Source organism: Podarcis bocagei (genome assembly GCF_964188305.1).
Source record: "Podarcis bocagei genome assembly, chromosome: 11".
NCBI lineage: Eukaryota > Metazoa > Chordata > Lepidosauria > Squamata > Lacertidae > Podarcis > Podarcis bocagei.
Genome location: NC_138136.1, coordinates 31794227 through 31814009, shown reverse-complemented (window position 1 = coordinate 31814009; position 19783 = coordinate 31794227). Strand labels below are relative to the sequence as shown.

Genomic DNA, 19783 nt, shown 5'->3' with positions numbered 1-19783 from the left:
TGCTGGGAGATGCCACGAGTGGGAAGAGAAGAGTGAAGCAGCTATCATGAACAGAACAACAGACACATGCAGTTTCAGAGTCTTGACAATGCAGTCACCACACACCCCTCATTCACAATCTGGAAATGGCAGAGCATCTTCTCAGGTGGGCATGTGATGTGCCCTACCTACAGAGACTAGTCCTCTTTTTGAAGGTCTGTCCTGTCCAAGTCCCACTGAAAGAAACAAAACCATAAGAACAGAAACCGGAGATGCCTTGAAGTTGTCCAACTATTAGTTCATGGACAGCAGACTGAGCAAGCACACTGGTCCCCTGGTCACAATCTTCCCTGCTAGGGTAAGTTATATTTCTATGTAAATTACCGCAGATCTTTGGTCCCCCCTTTTTAGTGATGCATGGAGCTGGGGCTGATGGGAAGGGTGATGGGATTCCCTGCTATAGAGAAACACAGAAACACAGTTGTGTGTTTCTGCTCTCACAGGTTCTAAGTATTTGTGTCAACTGTATACATTCTGAGCTTAAACACTACATGGTGAAAGTTAATTAATACTTCAAAGAGGTCTTTGGACAGTGGACACTTCTACAAAGATATTAAGCATCTTGGATAATGACCAGGACTGCACATTTTTTTGAGTCTATAGTTTGCTATCAGCTTCAAAGAAATAGAGGCCAAGCAATTAGGCCTTTGAAATCTAGAAATAATCACAGATAATTGCAGATGCAGAGTAATAAAGGGCAATGATAATATCTTGCACTGCCTGGAGCTTTCCCTGGTAGTATCTCAAGGAGGTTTCAATACATACCGTTCAGAGATGCACTTTACAAAAAAGAAAATTAGAACACTTAAATTGTACAGTCAGTGGGTATGAACGGTAGATTGAAGCATGATAGGTGTTTATAGATGACTGCTTTACCACACTGCTAGATGAGCCATAATGATGATGATAAAAAGAATATCTGTACCGCATGGCAGGATGAAACCTCTTGAAGCATTCTACTTGTGTGAAACAGCAGCATGCATTCAGAGAGAACAGTGACTAAACACTCTCCTCCAGGGGTGCCAACTTGAATGGCAATGTCCATAAACATTTTGGGGGGGTTGACACCTCAAATATTTTGTGGGGGAGGGTGTGAAGTGACCTCGGCCCCTAGGAGTTGGCTCCTATGTTCTCTTCCCATTGTCCTCCCCACACAATTTTGAATTCTGAGTTCTAATAACACAAGGATCTCCACAAGTGCAGGAGGCCCCCTGAATGAGATGTTTCTCATTAGGGCTGCCATACGCTCAGCAAAATGGCGTCCAGGTGGATTATTGCTTAACCAGCAAAATGTCCAGGAAAACCTGGACATATGGCAAGTTGGGCTATTTTATTTAAAAATTTCTGGTAAAAAAAATCAAAGAACCCCCCCCCCCTAAGAAAGCTCAACAATTTTGACATAAAAAAAAGAAAATATGGCAACCCTATTTCCCATTCCTCAACTTATGGAGGGCAACAGTTAAACCACAGAGCCTAGGACTTGCCGATCAGAAGGTCGGCGGTTCGAATCCCCGCGATGGGGTGAGCTCCCGTTGCTTGGTCCCTGCTCCTGCCAACCTAGCAGTTCGATAGCACAAAAGTGCTAGTAGATAAATAGGTACCGCTCCAGTGGGAAGGTAAATGGCGTTTCTGTGTGCTGCTCTGGTTCGCCAGAAGTGGCTTAGTCATGCTAGCCACATATCCCAGAAGCTGTACAACGGCTCCCTCAGCCAATAAAGCGAGATGAGTGCCGCAACCCCAGAGTCGGCCACGACTGGACCTAATGGTCAGGGGTCCCTTTACCTTTGCCTTAGCACAACTCAACCACACTCTTTCCACCAGTGTGTTGCCTTTTCATGCTCCAAAACACCTGATTGAGCCCTCGATCGGGTAAGAGGGCCTGTGTGCAGTCCCAGTTTGAAATCCTTGTTGATATTTTGCCATTTCTCACACTACCATGTTTAGTAGCATTTTCATTCACCCAAACCACCAAATTGCCCAGATGTTTAAACAGATGCAGGAATTTGACACGCACACCCACCCACCCAGTGACGTTGTATAGTGTAGTCTGGCATCCTTTGATGTAATAAACATCTGTGTCTCTAAAGCTAATCCCATATAGTAATTTGACTTAAGTAATATTAAATTTATCCATGAGAACCACAATAGTTTTGCAGAACTCAACTAAAAGACCTACAAATAAAAATTCCTTGCCAGATGCCATTGATTACATCTGTCAAGCGACAGTCTTGGTTTGTTTGCTAAGGGAGAAGGAATATTGGGCATAATGTGAGATCATCTTCTAAGGCCCTCCTTCGTATGCCTTCTCTTCGAAAGGTCTGGAGGGTGGCAACACGAGAACGGGCCTTCTCTGCAGTGACTCACTGTCTATGGAATGCTCTCCCCAGGGAAGTTCGCCTGGCACCTTCATTATACACCTTTAGGCACCAGGCAAAAACATTCTTCTTTAACCAGGCCTTTGGTTGATCTGATTGACATCCTATGCCCTTTAAAAATGTGGCTCCTTTTGGGGGGAGGGGCGTTATTGTGTTGTTTTTATTTTGATTATATATATTGTGGTTTTTATATTGATCTTTTCTATGAAGCACCTTGAGACCTCCAGGTATAGGGCGGTATATAAATTCAATTAATACTATTGATGATGATGATGATGATGATGTGATGATGTTTGAGGAGTATTATTTCAATGAAATTTGCAGTGGATAACCTTGTGGTCAGCTGCATGCTTGATTCCAGTGAGACTCCAGCCACATGCAACCTTAATTTGCTCAGAGACTTACATTTGCATGTGTACATTTAAAACTGCATATGCAATTTTATTATTATTATTATTATTATTACTTATTAAATTGGTGTGCCACCCTTCATCTGTAGTTCTTAGAGCAGTTCACAACATAAAATTACAAAATAATTGTTTCATGGCCTGTGCCCTGCATATTTTATTTCCCTAGCAATGTTCCTGATGAAGTGTTTGGAGGAGAGGGGCTTAGAGAAAGAGCTGGGATACTTGTAGGTAGGGACTGTTGTTGTTGTTTAGTCGTTTAGTCGTGTCCGACTCTTCGTGACCATTTTTTACCATGAACCCCAGCAAATTTGTTAAGCATGCATGCAATTATTGATAGTTTTCCTAGCAACTTAATCTTTTTGCCTTCCTAAATGAGCACAGTACACATTTTACAACTCGTTTTCCCATATTGGACCATATGGGTATGTATACATGTGCATATGCACATACAAAAGTAATTATTTTTAACAGACATTTATAGTCAGTTGGGCTGTAATCCAGAGAACAAGATGGAAACTATTTAGTTAATGACTTGGGTATTTTTGGTTTTGGTTTTCAAAATCATCCTCATAGTCTAAACTCCCATGATGGCTTCCCCAACATATTGAGAGTTAATATGCACAGTTTATTGTTTCAAATTATAAGAGAGATGTGATGAATCCCCAAATACAGCACTGGTCACTTTTGAGCCAAGAAAGTGTTCCAGGATACATTTTGTGGATGCTCGTGGATTTTAAATGCCAGCAGTCCAGTAGGTTTTTAATTACCAGTTTAAAATTGTGGATGGCAAAGGATGCAGGAAATATATATATTTGTGCACATATGGGACTTTTATTTTTTTTATGTGTGTAATTTTGCATTTGGTAAAGAATGGAAATAAAGGAAGTAAAGCCTGTTTATAGTGGCTAGCATCCAATCCAAGGGTAGCTTTGAATAAACAATTTTGAACACCAGTTCTCCTTATCATATCACCCATTTTTAAAGCTTCTTTCCAGTTCCAAATGGTTTTCATAAAGAATGAGGGCCTGCTTTTTTTAAAAAAGAAGCAATTTTTTTTAATGGCATTGAGCATTTGCAACTAAATCTATAGTTCTTTGGATCCTGAAGTTAATTTTCTTTTTAAATAAGCAACACCCAAAAGTTAATTTAGCAGTAAGAAGGCCTCTGACTATTGAATTCTTTTCTTTTTTAATAGAAAATAAAGTTCAAGTAGTGTTGGGCATGGGCCCACCCATATGTATTTGGAAGGAGGTGGTAAATTATATAGTGTTGTGACTTGGGTTGTGTGCGGACTCTACTGGAAGATCCCATTGTTGAATTAGCCTGTCACGGTTCTGTTCACGGGCGATCGAAGTCCTGGCAGGGGACGTCAGGACCGGGGGCAAGATGGCTGGGTGAGAGCAGTCCAGAAGCCAGGAGTCGGGAGGCCAAGAGTCTGATGGTCAGAGAGCTGGGAGTCAAGAAGTGAAGGGTTCGAGGGTCAGGAAGCAAGGAGTCACAAGGGCAGGGGTCCAAGGATCAAGAAGCAAGGGGTCATGAGTCAAAGGTCCGAGGAGCAAGGAGTCAATGAACCAAATGCAGCAAGGCAGGGAACATGTTGCTTTGGCAAAGAGCTGAAGGGAAATGCTGACCTTATATCCCTTCCCAGCTCTTGCCACCAGGTGCTGTGAGTTACCAATCAGCCTCACCTGTGAGGCTGTGCCTTGCCTCTTCAGAACAAACTTAGGAAGGCCCCAGTCCTGGTCACAGGGCCTGGCTCCTGCATGCACACCTGACATAGCCAGGCAAGGATCATAATGGCCTTAAGTATGGGTCATCAGTATAACAAAGGATGTGGCTCTGTGCCAGAGGGCAAATGGGTGGGCCCCGCCCCTCACCTGGCTGGTAGTTAGTAGGACAAAAGCCAGAGTTGGGTGTGTGAGAGAGAGCTGGGCTAATAAGCAAGCAGAAGCCTGAGAATGAGAGCCATGCTTGATTTCTGCTTGATGCCAAGGCTGTGGCTATGGGAAAAGAAGGCCGTCTGGGGTGTCAATGCTGTGAAGCCCTCCATCATAGGCTCAGATTGTAAATATTGTGGGATATAATATCACTGAAGCAGTCAAATACAACATTTCCTGTTTGCCCAGAGTGGACACACAGGAGAATGTTGCTCCAGCCAGGAGGACTTCCTGTCACACCTGGTCTGGAACATCCTCCCCCTGCATGTGACCAGGTAGATGGGCATGACCCTAGCAGAGCCTATAAAGGGGCTAGTCATGCAGCCATCTTCCTCTTGACTCTCTTGATCCTATCTCTTCTTGATGCCTTTTGCTGTCTGCTCTCAGCCAGCATCACATGTGCTCATCCCTCACAGAGGTTGAATCCACACTTTTCTCTGTAACTACAAGCTAAAGCTGCATTCAGGACCATACTTCGAACTGAATGTAGGTAAACCTTATCATTACTTTTAAAAGAAGACTGTTGTGTCATTATTGTTTTTAAAAGGGGATTTACCAGGAACAACCCAATCTGGACAAGCCAAACTGGCTTGCTTAACTCGAATGGTTCTAATGAATCCAGCAACTAGCTTCCAGCAACGTGCAAGGGAATGTGCTCTGTTACTAGCTCACTAGCTTGAGTGAGGAAGGATAATATTTAATCAATATATCCTCTCCTGCTATCCTCAACATTCCCACAAATATATGTAAATAAACCATATATCCTAAGGACACCACAGTCTCTGCTGTGCCTCATTCCAAGGATCCAAACCCTGGGTAAGTATTGAAACCTATGGAATCTTGCACTGCTCAGAGATTGGGATGGTGTGCAACAATATGTAGGCTCCGTTCATATTTCATGCAGCCTGTATATATTTGGTACTTGGACATACTACTAAAAATAGAATGAGAACCAGACCTAAGCCTTTCTTAGAACAGCTGTTTTAATATTTGGAAAGATTTGAACTTGTTCAAATTCAGATCTCTGCACAATATGCATTCCTGACACTATCTTAGAGACATTCCCAATTTCTAATGCAGATAGTAAGAAAAAAGAAAAGGGTGTGTTAGGGATGTTTAGAAGATGAGTAGGAGATCCAGATGTTGGGTTCAAGCCAACTCTGTCTGCATTTAGCCTTACTTCCCTGCGTATATCGCTTTTCATTCTCCATTGCTGAACTGTAGCTGTCTTCCTAGCTGCTCATTTTATTGAGATCATTTTGAATCCTGGTTTGTCAAATTTATTAGCTATCCCCAGGCCATTCCACAGAATGAGGTCGTAATGTACATGATGGCTCCAGAATCTTCAGTTGCTAGCTTCTGCATTCTCTCTCTCTCTCCCCCACCCCCCTTAAATCTCTTTGCAAGCTATAAAGGAGGTAAGAACAGGCAAAAGGAGTGGGGAAATGAAAAGGGAAGACCTTACAGCTACCACAGGCATCATGTGATATGTACCCTCCAGTTGTTGATGGACTCCATCTCACATCAGGCTCAGTCAACAAGACCAATGGCCAGGGATGGTTGGAGTTGTAATCCAACAACATCTGGGAGGAACCAGCGTTCCTGCTATCCCTGACCACCAAAAGGAGGGCATGGAAGGAAAGGTAAGGAGTATTTGATCCAGGAAAGAAGTAGCCTCCATACTGTGCAAATCTAGTAGTGTCAAAGAACTTTCACAAAGAAAATGCTTGCAGTTTTTGGGTAGAGAATTCTACTCCTGCCAAGCCCCAGAATATAAACTAATCAATAATGCACAGTCATTCTAATACAAGAACTAAACAAAGAGAACCTTTTTGGGAAATTACTTTATAAATGAGCAGGAGTATTGATTGCATGTCTGCACTGCATCATGGAGACAGCCCCGAAGTTGCAGACACAGTTAATATTTAATATCCACCTATCCAAGGGATCTCATTTTGACCCACAATGTTAAAAAGCAAAGCTGGAGAAGTATTCACTGGTGACCTTCTGCATTTGCAAACATGACGGGAAAGAGATCAGTGTTTGGAATTTTGATTTTGAAACAGTCAGTTCAGACTTGGAGGGCCTCCTGTTTGTTATTACATCCCATGGGACCACAGTGCATCCATCATACTAGCCAGCTTGGAAGATTCATGGCTAACTCAAGCATGTCCAGAATGATTAGGAATCTGGAGTCTGCCCCAAAGCCAATATTCACCTTTAGAAAGTATTGCAATTATCAGTAATTTATTGATAGGAAGTATCTAATGAGAAATTTTCCTTCACAATCCCACAATAAATTCTGTTTTGAAGTGGAGGAGCTGATAATGGGAACAAATTCTCCAAGAATGCGTAGCATGTTAAATAGCTGAATTAGAGAACACTCTTGTGCAGTACCACTGAATTCAATGTGACTCACTCACAGTTAAGTGTGTACGGGGCGGTGGGGGTGGAATAGCCACAGCCCAAAAGTGGCCCATCAAACCACTTCAAGTGGCCGGCCAACCCTTTACAAAACTGAGCACTTCATCTTTCATGGTGCTACAGCTAAAAAGACTTAGCACTTAGAAAACTCCTTTGTGTTAAAACCTCCTAAAATGGCACTTCAGAAGAGGGGAAAGAGGCACGTTTACAAGGCAAGTATCATAGGTGCCTGCTCTAGGGGGCCCTTGGTGCCAGGGCACTCGCAAAATTTAATATGGGAACCCGAGGCGACCTCCCAGATGACGTCCAAGGCCCCTGTGAACCTTGGAACACAACTTCCGGTTTCTATTGGAAGTCGCGTCAGAGGTGTCACAAGGCCTCGGATGTGACCTCCGAGACCCTGCGAGGCCTCAGAAAGTGCTGCTGTGCCACTGCCTCAATGTGATGTCACAACATCATGATGTCACATTACGTCACGGGCGCCATTGGGCACCCAGAACCTGGGGCCCAAGTCAGCACCTCTGGCAAGTAGAGGGCTGCCCTCTCCATCTCAGGGCTGGGCTGGGAAGAAATATTCTCCTCCTCCTGGCCCAGTGCTGCAATGAAAACTATCCACGTGGCATGAGTGTGGATGTTGTCAGTCTGGTAGTTTCATCTAAGGTATGTGAACTCAACTGAATTTCTCCTCCATCCCTAGTCATGATATGATGCTGGTGCAACAGTGCAAAGCTGAGCAGAGGCATTTTGCTGCCTTAAGCAAAGGACAAGGTGGTGGTGCCCCACTCCATTTACAGACACAAGCTGACTGAACTAGCAGCTGAACATTGCTGCAACATTGGTCAGTATCCTCCACTGCACCTGAGGGCAGCAGGCTTAGCAGATTAGTTAAGGAGATGCAAGGGCAGGTGATGTCCTCCAGCATTTTGCCACCACTCTCTCAGCATCCGTTGCCTGAGGCAGCTGCCTCACTTTACCTAATGGGAGGTTCGGACTTGCAACAGGGGTGCAATGCTGTCATAAGTCCTCTGCCAGCATACTAGCCCCTCATTATATGGATTGACACTGAAGGTACTAGGCTTTCTCATATCAGAAGAGAAATTCACATTGATTGTACATGATCTTTAGTTTAATTTGTCCCCTATCAGTTTTAGCTGATTATACATCGGAACTTAAGTACTGCATCTTGCGATTGGAATTAAAGAAATCAATTGATAATTTATTTTTTAGTAGGTGATAGATGCTTAAGGGCATTTTTCTTCTCCCTTAATTGGGCTATTTAAACACTGCACAAGATTTTCTGGCAGAGAAGTTTTAGGCTATAAAAAATCAATCCTTTAATTACTGGGGGGGGGGCGTTGCTTGTGTGTGGGGGTTTTTCTTTTTGGTTTTTTATTATTATTACTTTTCCAACACTCTGAATCTAAAGATGTATGTTGCAATTATATGGCAATTATTCCTTTCATCTCTACTGGCTGAAACACTGCCAGTTTTTAACCTTTTTAAGTGTTTTATCACACTGCAAGTCAAATGGTGCAACTTTAACTAAATGGAGAAACTCACACTTGGTGATCAGCAAGTTCTGCAGCTTGTACCTGCTAAAATGCATTAGGATCCAGCCTATATTTCCATTCAGGATTAGACCACAGCCAAGTAGACATAAGGCTCACCTACCTGACATCAATCAGAATAAGGAAGGCCTCAGATAATAATAATAATAATAATTTATTATTTGTACCCCGCCCATCTGGCTGGGTTTCCCCAGCCACTCTGGGCGGCTTCCACAGAAACCAAAAAACACTAAAATATCATACATTAAAAGCTTCCCTGAATAGGGCCGCCTTAAGATGTCTTCTGAATGTCAGGTAGTTGTCCATCACCTTGACATCCGATGGGAGGGCATTCCACAGGGCGGGCGCCACCACCGAAAAGGCCCTCTGTCTGGTTCCCTGTAGCTTCGCTTCTCGCAATGAGGGAACTGCCAGAAGGCCCTCGGCGCTGGACCTCAGTGTCCGGGCAGAACGATGGGGGTGGAGACGCTCCTTCAGGTATACTGGGCCGAAGCCGTTTAGGGCTTTAAAGGTCAACACCAGCACTTTGAATTGTGCTCGGAAACATACTGGGAGCCAATGTAGGTCTTTCAAGACCGGTGTTATGTGGTCTCGGCGGCCGCCCCCAGTCACCAGTCTAGCTGCCGCATTCTGGATTAGCTGTAGTTTCCGAGTCACCTTCAAAGGTAGCCCCACGTAGAGCGCATTGCAGTAGTCCAAGCGGGAGATAACCAGAGCATGCACCACTCTGGCCAGACAGTCCGCGGGCAGGTAGGGTCTTAGCCTGCGTACCAGGTGGAGTTGGTAGACAGCTGCCCTGGATACAGAATTGACCTGCGCCTCCATGGACAGCTGTGAGTCCAAAATGACTCCCAGGCTACGCACCTGGTCCTTCAGGGGCACAGTTACCCTATTCAGGACCAGGGAGTCCTCCACACCAGCCCGCCCCCTGTCCCCCAAAAACAGTACTTCTGTCTTGTCAGGATTCAACTTCAATCCATTAGCCGCCATCCATCCTCCAACCGCCTCCAGGCACTCACACAGGACCTTCACCGCCTTCACTGGTTCTGATTTGAAAGAAAGGTAGAGCTGGGTATCATCGGCATATTGATGGACACCCAGTCCAAACCCCCTGATGATCTCTCCCAGCGGCTTCATATAGATGTTAAAAAGCATGGGGGAGAGGACGGAACCCTGAGGCACCCCACAAGTGAGGGCCCAAGGGTCTGAACACTCATCCCCCACCACCACTTTCTGAACACGGCCCAGGAGGAAGGAGCGAAACCACTGTATAACAGTGCCCCCAGCTCCCAACCCCTCTAGACGGTCCAGAAGGATGTTATGGTCGATTGTATCAAAGGCCGCTGAGAGATCCAGCAGAACTAGGAAGCAACTCTCACCTTTGTCCCTAGCCCGCCGGAGATCATCAACCAGTGCGACCAAGGCAGTTTCAGTCCCATGATGAGGCCTGAACCCTGATTGGAAGGGATCCAAATGGTCCGCATCCTCCAGGCGTGCCTGGAGTTGTTCAGCAACCACACGCTCAATCACCTTGCCCAAGAATGGAAGATTTGAGACTGGGCGATAGTTGGCCATACTGGCCGGGTCTAAAGATGGTTTTTTAAGAAGCGGTTTAATGACCGCCTCTTTCAGCGGATCTGGGAATGTTCCCTCAAAGAGGGAAGCATTCACCACCCCGCAGAGCCCATCACCCAGCCCTTCCCGGCTTGCTTTTATTAGCCAGGATGGGCAAGGATCAAGGAGACAGGTGGTTGGTTTCACGCGTCCAAGCAGCCTGTCCACATCCTCGGGGGTAACGGATTGAAATTGATTCCATGCAACTTGACCAGACAGGGCTCTAGCACTCTCCCGCCCCGGCCCTGCTCCCACGGTGGTGTCTAGCTCCTTCCGAATATGAGTGATTTTATCTGCAAAAAACTTTGCAAAATCGTTGCAGGAGATCTTGGGGTCTTTACAAGGCCCCGGTGGTAAAGGTGGTTCCGTTAAATTGCGGACCACCTGAAAGAGTCTCCTGCTACTATTTTCTGCAGATGCAATAGAGGCGGTGAAGAAAGTCTTCTTCGCCGTCGCTATCGCCACTTGGTAGGCTCGACGTTGAGCTCTAACCTGTGTCCGGTCAGATTCGGAGTGAGTTTTCTGCCACCGACGCTCTAGCCGTCTCAGCGAATGTTTCATCGCCCTCAGCTCCGAAGAAAACCACGGGGCTGTCCAGGCTCCATGCAATCGGAGAGGGCGCTTCGGAGCCAGACAGTCGATAGCCCTGGTTAACTCCGCATTCCAGCGGGCCACCAGGGAATCAGCTGAAAGGCCATCAACATGGGATAAAGCATCCCCTACCACTCTCTGGAAACCATTTGGATCCATTAAGTGGCGGGGGCGGACCATCCGAATTGGTCCCACCTCCCTGCAGAGGGGAAGGGTCGCGGAGAAGTCCAGTTGCACCAGGAAGTGATCTGACCATGGCACTTCTTTGGTTTCACTTTTACTTAGTGTCAGATCACCCACGTCACAGATAATGGCTTAGAACCTAATTTAGGTGGGAGTATCCTGTCGGGGGAATTCTGCTAATGAGGTTATCCCACCAGCAGAAACAGGGTGACACTTTTTGTATGACTCTCCCTTTCCCTTTGCAGCCCCATCACCAGAAAGTTGGAGGGCATGAGCTCTCTCACATACACATTCAATGAACAAAGAAAAGGGAGCAGGGGCCAGGAGACATGGTATGAGAGCCAGTAGTCAGAACCAAAAGACAAATCAGGAAGTGCAGGCAAGGAACAAACCAGAAGTCAGGTCTGTAGACCAAGTCTAGGCCAAAAGACAAACAAGGATCAAGGATCAGGGCCAAAGGCTCATCAAAATGGGAGCACACAGGGTCAAGGATACAGGAAATCAGGGCCAAAGGCTAATCCTGTCCTGAGCACAATGGGTCATATTTCTGAGGAGGATTGCATCCTTAGCACCTACAGGCTGCTTCTGGCAAGTAGCAACTAATATGCATGCAAAATCCACTAACAACACAAAGGAAAGCAATGGCCCTTCTGTTAAAACAGCAATAGTGAATATGTAAATAGCCAAGTGATTTGCCCTTATATTTACAAATACTGTGTGCATGTTTTTTTAACTTTCATGGCACAGAACTAAGGTGAGAAGCATTCGTAGCAAAAGGCCATTCCGTGATAGGGATCAAATGGGAGGACAGAAGGAAATCTGCTTGAGAGTCCATTTTCAATGGATTTCTCTCACATCCTGAGTGCAGATATGGTCCCCATGCAGCCATATGCAGTTCTACTGCAGATTTATCAAATATGTAACATTAGGAGTTGTGCTGGATTCATATTAATGTGCAGCCCAGTATTACATGGCTCGTGTGCATTTCAGGCATTTCTGAAGGGCAATTCTTAAAGCCCACACAAAGTTCTCTTTTTCCTTTCCCCTTGTTGCTCCGTCACCTTTCTGTATTTTTACAGGTGCTTTGGGCTTTTGCACTGATATATTAACCCCCCAAGTATCAATACACAGAGACATTAGCAGCACCCAACCACAGCCACACCTGCACCAATCTACAATGCTCTCCATTGAAGGCGTTTTACAACTCTTTTAAACAGCCAGCATTGAACATGGAGAATGCTATAAATGCGGATTATTAAAATGTTGCTGTTGGATGGTTGTTTTACAGCTACACTTGGCAGTGGCTTGGGAAAGGAGTCCTAACTAGTTTATTGCTGTGGTTTTCCACATCTTAAAAAGCCACATTATTAACGGATTGTGTGAAAAAACAACAACCCAACAACAACTAGAAGATGTGCATTGTGCTTTTTATTTTCATTTTACTGTTTGCACACAATTTTGGATGTAATTTGTGATGTCTCAGCAGCTTTTTACATAGCCAAGTATGTTGTGAACTGCACTGCGTGCTGTTTTGCTTTGCAGATTTTGCGATATGAAAACTACCCCACCCTCGCCTCAGTTCTTTGGCACTCGTCTTCGTAGCGAACATGTGCCAGCCCTTAGAGAGCCAGCTCCACAGATGAATCTTCTGCTGCTAACACCTCTAGCCATTCTTTTATGTCAATACATACCTAGAAGGCTGCACATTCTGGGCATGATCCAGAGAAATGTTGGCAGAGTGAACACCCATTACATTTGGATCTGAAGGACACCTCGGTGATGCTCCCGCTTCATCTATTGTTGTTAATTTGCTGAAAAGTCCACAGAGAAGTTGATGCCACTAAAAAGAGCTCCACTGTCTGGTCCAGCATCCTTTTTCTCGCTGCGATCAAGCAGATGCCCCTGGAAAGCCCGCAAGCAGGACATGAGCACAACAGCCCTGTCCCAGTGACTGGTGTTCCAAGGCATGTGGCATGTTATCCTGGAGGTAGTATATAGTTGCCATAACTATGAGAGTCTTATCCTCCATGAATTTGCCTTTCACAGAACATCTATGTAATTCCACCTCTATTTTTTTTAAAAAACACCAAGCCTTTCAAAATCCACTTTGTGTTTGTGGTTTGTTGCTTACTGTGCAACATGTCTGCTCGAAAACAAGCCCTACTTAGTTCCAGGGGTGCCAACTTGAACAAAACAATGGGGGAGGGCAGGTAAGCCCCGCCCCACATAATCCATCATATGACATGGTGCAAACTCACAATCTGAATGACAATGTCCATCAACTTTGTGGGGACCTGGCCCCCTCAATTATTTTATGGGAGGGCAAAGACCCATTGGCCCCTAGGAGTTGACTCCTATGCTTAGTTTAATGTTCCCAGTTAAGTAGGTGTAGGATAGGGTTGCCATATTTCAAAAAGTAAAAACCAGGACATCCCCAAAATTGTTGAGCTTTCCTGGTGATGTCCGGGGGAAACCAGACGTATGGCAGTTCTCGTATAGGCTATCATAGGGTGAGAGGAGATTCAGTGGAGGTTGTTCCAACACATCCAAGACCTAGCAGCTCACAGTGGACAGGGTGGGATGTAGAATTTATTTCTCTTCTCTCTCTTTTTAGCCATTTCTGGTTCCTCCTTCCCAACACCAACACCCTCCCATGGACCATTATGGCAGTGAAATTACCAGGGACATGCCCTCTGTCAGTGAACTCCGTGAATCTTGGGATATGAATAAAACGTCTAGGATTATGCCTGGTTGTGACAGCCCTCTAACAGAAAAGCTACTCTATTCTTAGTGGTGGAAGCGTTTCACAGTGTTATCCTATTGCATGCCATTTTGTACTATTATGCTACTTTAGAATGCTGAAGTAGGGAGTCAAGAGATAAAAGGAACAATGGGCAAGTTTGGCCTTGGAGTTCAAAACGAAGCAGGGCAAAGGCTAATAGAGTTCTGCCAAGAGAACAAGCTGGTCATCACACACACTCTTTTCCAACAACACAAGAGACGACTCTACACATGGACATCACCTCTGAGTGCTCACTGGAAGGACAGATCCTGAAGCTGAGGCTCCAGTACTTTGGCTACCTCATGAGAAGAGAAGACTCCCTGGGAAAGACCCTGATGTTGGAAAAGATGGAGGGCACAAGGAGAAGAGGACGACAGAGGACGACAGAGGACGAGACGGTTAGATAGTGTTCTCGAAGCTACCAACATGAGTTTGACCAAGCTGCGGGAGGCAGTGGAAGACAGGAGTGCCTGGCATGCTCTGTTCCATGGGGTCACGAAGAGTCGGACACAACTAAATGACTAAACAACAAGAACTTCTTGTGAAATAGAAAATTGCTTACTCAACAACTGTCCTTCCCTGAAGGAGCGTCTCCACCTCCATCAAACAGGCCAAAAACTGAGGTCCAGCTCCAAGGGTCTTCTGGTAGTTCCCCCACTGCAAGAAGTGAAGTTACAGGGAACTAGGCAGAGGGCTTTCTAGGTAGTGAAGCAGATAAATAGCTATACAACATTCCAAAGACATCAGAAGGCAGCCCTGTATCAGGAAGTTTTTAATGTTTGATGTTTTGCTGTGTTTTTATTATATTGGAAGCTGCCCAGAGTAGCTGCCCCATCAGTGGCAGAGCTTCATGCTCCGGCACCGGGGGGCGGAGAGCAGGCGGGGGTTGGGCTGGCGATCATCCCGGGGGGGCACTGCCTGCAGGGGCTTGGTGCACGTCCTGGGCAGCCCCGATGGCACCCTACCGGGATCGTGCTGCCAGGGGCGGAGCGCTCCCCCCACACTCCTCTTCCTCCACCAGTGTGCCTCACTAAGTTCCCACCAGTCTCTTGTAATTTAGTTTGTAAACTCCTTATGCTAAGGACCTGACATGTTTTTGCTTTCGCTGATGTTACTTTGTGAAGCTCCATAATCAAAGAGAGAAAATGTTACGTTGTGATACGGAGACATGGCGGCATAATCACCAGGCAGGGTCAATGTTTTAAAGTCAACACAACTCAGTTTGGTTTTAACATGCAAAGAGTGGTTGCAGAAACTGAGCCTTGCATTAAGAGTGGCCTGGAACAAGCCTGAGGTTGCAACTTCCCTAAAACCTAATGTGAAATGTATAACACAGCAGTCTGACTGGAAGTTGTGCTTACAGGGTAGTTGTGGACTTTGGGATATATGGCGTCTAAGGTCAGCTCCAAGTAAGAACAAAAGCTGAAGGTGGCTTAAATCCCAACACCACACACAAGACATTCTGAAGCCATCTCTTATTGCAGCCTGGCCAGTGCCTACAAGTCAGTTGCCCAGAAGAGTCCAGCCGTGATTCCTTGTCAAATATCGCCACCAGGTGGCTTAATAATAGAAGAGGTCTTACTGGTGAAAAGAAACGAGAAAGCCTTTTGGCACTTGTAAAAACCATTAAAAACAGTTCTCCACAAAGCTATTAAGCAAATATGTGGTTTGGAATAGAGGATTAGCCTACATCAAAGCCATTTTATCTAGCTCTTCAAAAGCTTAAATCAACACAATTAACTTTTCCTCCTTGATAGGTATATTCAATTATTCAGTCATGTGATGTATTATTTCTCTCTCTCTCTCTCTCTTTCTCAAATCAAGAGAACAAAAGAGGAAAATTACCTCCAAAAATAACAGATACTTCAGGTTATTATGTGGACACTAATTTTTTTATTATTATTTGTTGCCTTTACACGCCAACTTTTTCTCCAAAGAGCAGAAAGTGACATACATGGTTTTCCCCCATCTCATTTAATCCCCACAACAACCCTCTGAGGTAGGCTAGGCTGTGAGACAGGCTCAAGGTCACCCAGTGAGCTTCACAGGCAAGGAGTATTTGAACCCTGGTCTCCCAGGTCCTAGTCTGACACTCAAACCACTACACCACACTGAGGGTGTTATGCATTTTGATAATGTTAGCATGCCTATCGTGACCTGCTATGGGGAAGAATGGTATGGAACTAAACTTAAATTTAAACCACATTCACCTCTCATTTCTGAGATACAGTTCATTTTGGTCATTCTTTGCCAGAGAACGGAAATTGAGGCAGAAGACTTTAGCTCTCTGAAGGTGTTATGAACTCAGCGCTTCTGACAGAGTGAGGATGTGTTTAACCACATCCACCTCGCATTTCTGAGACACATAACATCCTGGTTATTCTCTTCCTCTGCTTTCCTCAGAGAACAGAAACTGAGGCACGACATTCTTAAGTGTCACAGCCACCAGTGAGCCAGACAGTTTTTGAAACTCCAACAGTGTGTGTGTATATGTGTGAGTATGCATATAATACCAGAATATCTGGTGAAGCAGCAAACTAGTAGAAATAGAAATAGTGTTCCTGTGCTTACCAGAAACTGACAGGAAATGGCAATAGAGTCAAGGGGTGTCTCAGTCAGCACCATGCAGGCACATGGTTGCTGACTGGCATGACTCAAATTGGTTATTTTTGTTGTTGTATATATTTCAACAATCCCAAAGTTACAACTGATGTTGTGAAGGTGTGGTGATCTGTCATGGAACAACCCCTTTGAAGAAGAGTGCCCTCTCTGTGGAACACCCTCCCCGATGTCAAGGAGATAAAGGATTACACAACTTTTAGAAGACATCTGAAGGTGGCCCTGTACAGTGGTGCCTCGGGTTACATACGCTTCAGGTTACATACGCTTCAGGTTACATACGCTTCAGGTTACAGACTCTGCTAACACAGAAATAGTACCTCGGGTTAAGAACTTTGTTTCAGGATGAGAACAGTAATCATGCTCTGGTGGCGAGGCAGCAGCAGGAGGCCCCATTAGCTAAAGTGGTGCTTCAGGTTAAGAACAGTTTCAGGTTAAGAACGGACCTCCGGAATGAATTAAGTACTTAACCCGAGTTACCACTGTATCAGGAAGCTTTTAATGTTTGACATTTTATTATGTTTTTATATGTGCTGGAAGTGCCCAGAGTGGCTGGGGAAACCCAGCCAGATGGGCAGGGTCTAAATAATAAAATGGTTGTTGTTGTTACCCAGGCTGTGTTGCTTATTGTGAAGGGGGCCCCATGACAGTTCAAGCTTCAGGGCCCAAAAAATGTAGGTCCACCTACAGGTAAGGGGAAGCCTGAATAAAATAGATAAAAAGCATAGGCTGGCATTTTTATTATGACAATGTCACATGGACACCAGGGAATGGGGCTTAACTTGTGTGCATGAGAAGCCCTGAATCCAGGATAAACTCCCATCTGGAAGTATCATACACACTTCATGGATGTATACACACACACACACACACACACACACACACACACATTCCTACTGTCTCACCCAGCTAGAGACCACAGAAACTTGGCCCACAGCACTGGATCAGCAAATAAGTGCTTTAGCTAGGGAATTTAGAAATCCTTTGGGGTATTTCTATGTGAGCTAAGTCTTCAGTTAGGGTAGGAAATAAAAGCCTAGGATTCTTATTCATATTACTCTGAGTGTTTTGTCAGTGCAGACACCATGCTATTCTCATGTTCCATTCTTCATCTGTGTTATATTCTAAGTTGCCATATTTCAAAATGGGAAAACTTTGCAAAGAGGTTTGGCATGTCTCCTAAAGTCTGGGCACTCGTAATGAATTCAGCATGTGGTTAATTTACAGTGCAGTGGTATACATGTCTACTTCAAAGTAAGTTTCTTTGCATTTAATGGGGCTTACTCCCAGCTACAGGATTGCAGCCCAGACTTGTTTAATGAGAAAGGGGCAGAGAAACGTTCATGGGTAGAGAAAGGTTCCATGTTCACGCCAACCTGGGATTAAGCTTAGTTGAACACCAGTGGAATTTATGCATCTGAATATACAACAGATTAAGACCGGTTGAAGTCTTGGCACTGTACTGCAGGGACAGAAGAAACATGTTCATTGCAATAGGAAGATGCATCACTCTGGCTAAAGGTAGCAAAAACTGATGTCCATCCTACAAGTGTTAAATTTCCTTTTGCAGCCATTTCATACCTCTTTCTGTATCTTCACAAGCTATGCGTGGTAGGTTGGGCTGGTGGTTGGCTGGCCCAAGGCAGGAAGTGAGAAAAGACAACAATGAGTTAAATCAGTTTAAAATGTGAAACTGCACCTTTTCAGAGCGTAGTTGCCAAACTGGTTTTTTGTTTTGTTCGCTGTAAAAAACAACAAACCAGATATGGTAGGCATCAATCAAAGCATGGGGGCGAAGATGCCTGGCATTGTATGTGTTTTGACTTCCAATGTCTCATCACCTCTCCCTATTTTAACCTGTCAATGGTATGACTAAATTACAAATTATAGTAAGATAGCTGTTGAGGTAATCCAATATTATGTTGCTGTAGTTTTTACTCCGAGCATGCCAAGAATATAACAGGGGAATGGTGGGAAATGTTCACTGTGTGCTTCACAGCTGAAGTGTTGCCATTCAATACCTTGCTGCATTTCAAGAGACTGGCTAAGTTAAATTGATTGTGCAGGGAAGATTGATTACTCATGAGGAGGGGGATATGGGGGTTATTTGGGGGTGGGTTGTTGTTGCTGGTATAAACACTTAAATAGGTTGTTGCTGTTACATTCATTATTATATAATTATATTCCACCTCTCCTCCAAAGAGTTCAAGGTGTGGTGGGTGGTTTTCCCACTATTTGTTTTGTCCTCACAATAACCCCCAGAGGTAAGTTAAGCTAAGAGACAGTGACTGGCCTGAAGTCACCCAATGAGCTTCATGGCTAAGTTAGGATTTCAAATACTTTTTGGTCAAAAAGGAAAAGGAATTACAACATTTGTTGTTGTTGTTGTTGTTGTTGTTGTTGTTGTTGTTGTTGTTGTTGTTGTTGCTGCTGCTGCTGCTATCATTATGTAACTCCAGCAAATGGATACACTGCTTATTTTTTTAAATCACCCAAGCGTCAGCATCCAATGATTTTCTCTAAATCTATCAATTGCTTTTAGTGGGATAGTAGAGCTGGGGGGAAAATCACATCTGGCAACCAATGGACCAATTTGGTTTCAGATGGTACATGGGTAGCGGAGTCTAAAAAGTCCAGGACACAAATTTTCAGGGCCCTCTTGCAGCTATGGTGGCTCCCTTACCTGAAGTAATGTATTTAGAGTTAACTCTAGAAGTGTATACTTGATTCTGACCAAACTAAGCCTCTAGGAGAATTGAGTATACTGTACACTTCCATAGTTAACCCTAAATACATTACTTCCGGTAAATGAGCCAACATAGTTGCTTGAGGGCCATGAAAATTTGTGTCCCAACTCCCGGGCTTTTCAGACTTATCTACCCATGTAATGCTACTAAGATGAGTTTGATGAAACTCCGGGACGCAGTGGAAGACAGGAGTGCTCTGGTCCATGGGGTCACAAAGAGTCGGACATGACTAAATGATGAAACAACATCCATGTAATATCTGAAACCAAAGGGGTGCATTGGTTGGCAGACATGAAGTTTATTGACATTATTTTCAGCTCTCCTACCCCATTATTTGGAATCTCCACCCATCCACTCTCCATCTGAAATGCCATGGCTGGCCTTGCACTGAGTGCAGCATTCCCAACCTAAGATCAGCTGGTGGAGGACCTGCAGCAGCATGACTTGTTTATAACTCACAATTTGCTGTGCATCTGATAAGATCTGATTCAGAG

The 19783-nt window shown here is 44.7% G+C and overlaps 1 long non-coding RNA gene across 2 annotated transcripts; it reads left to right on the top strand.

Moving 5' to 3' along the window:
- The first annotated feature begins 1254 nt into the window (after window positions 1-1254).
- LOC308597595 lies at window positions 1255-13834 on the top strand. 2 transcript variants are annotated; one of them, XR_014013075.1, is made up of 3 exons: window positions 1255-1354; window positions 2991-3052; window positions 13756-13834. It is a non-coding gene; the product is annotated as an uncharacterized lncRNA (long non-coding RNA). The 2 variants fall into 2 exon arrangements; XR_014013076.1 differs by lacking the exon at window positions 1255-1354 and adding an exon at window positions 1848-1908.
- Window positions 13835-19783: the final 5949 nt, after the last annotated feature.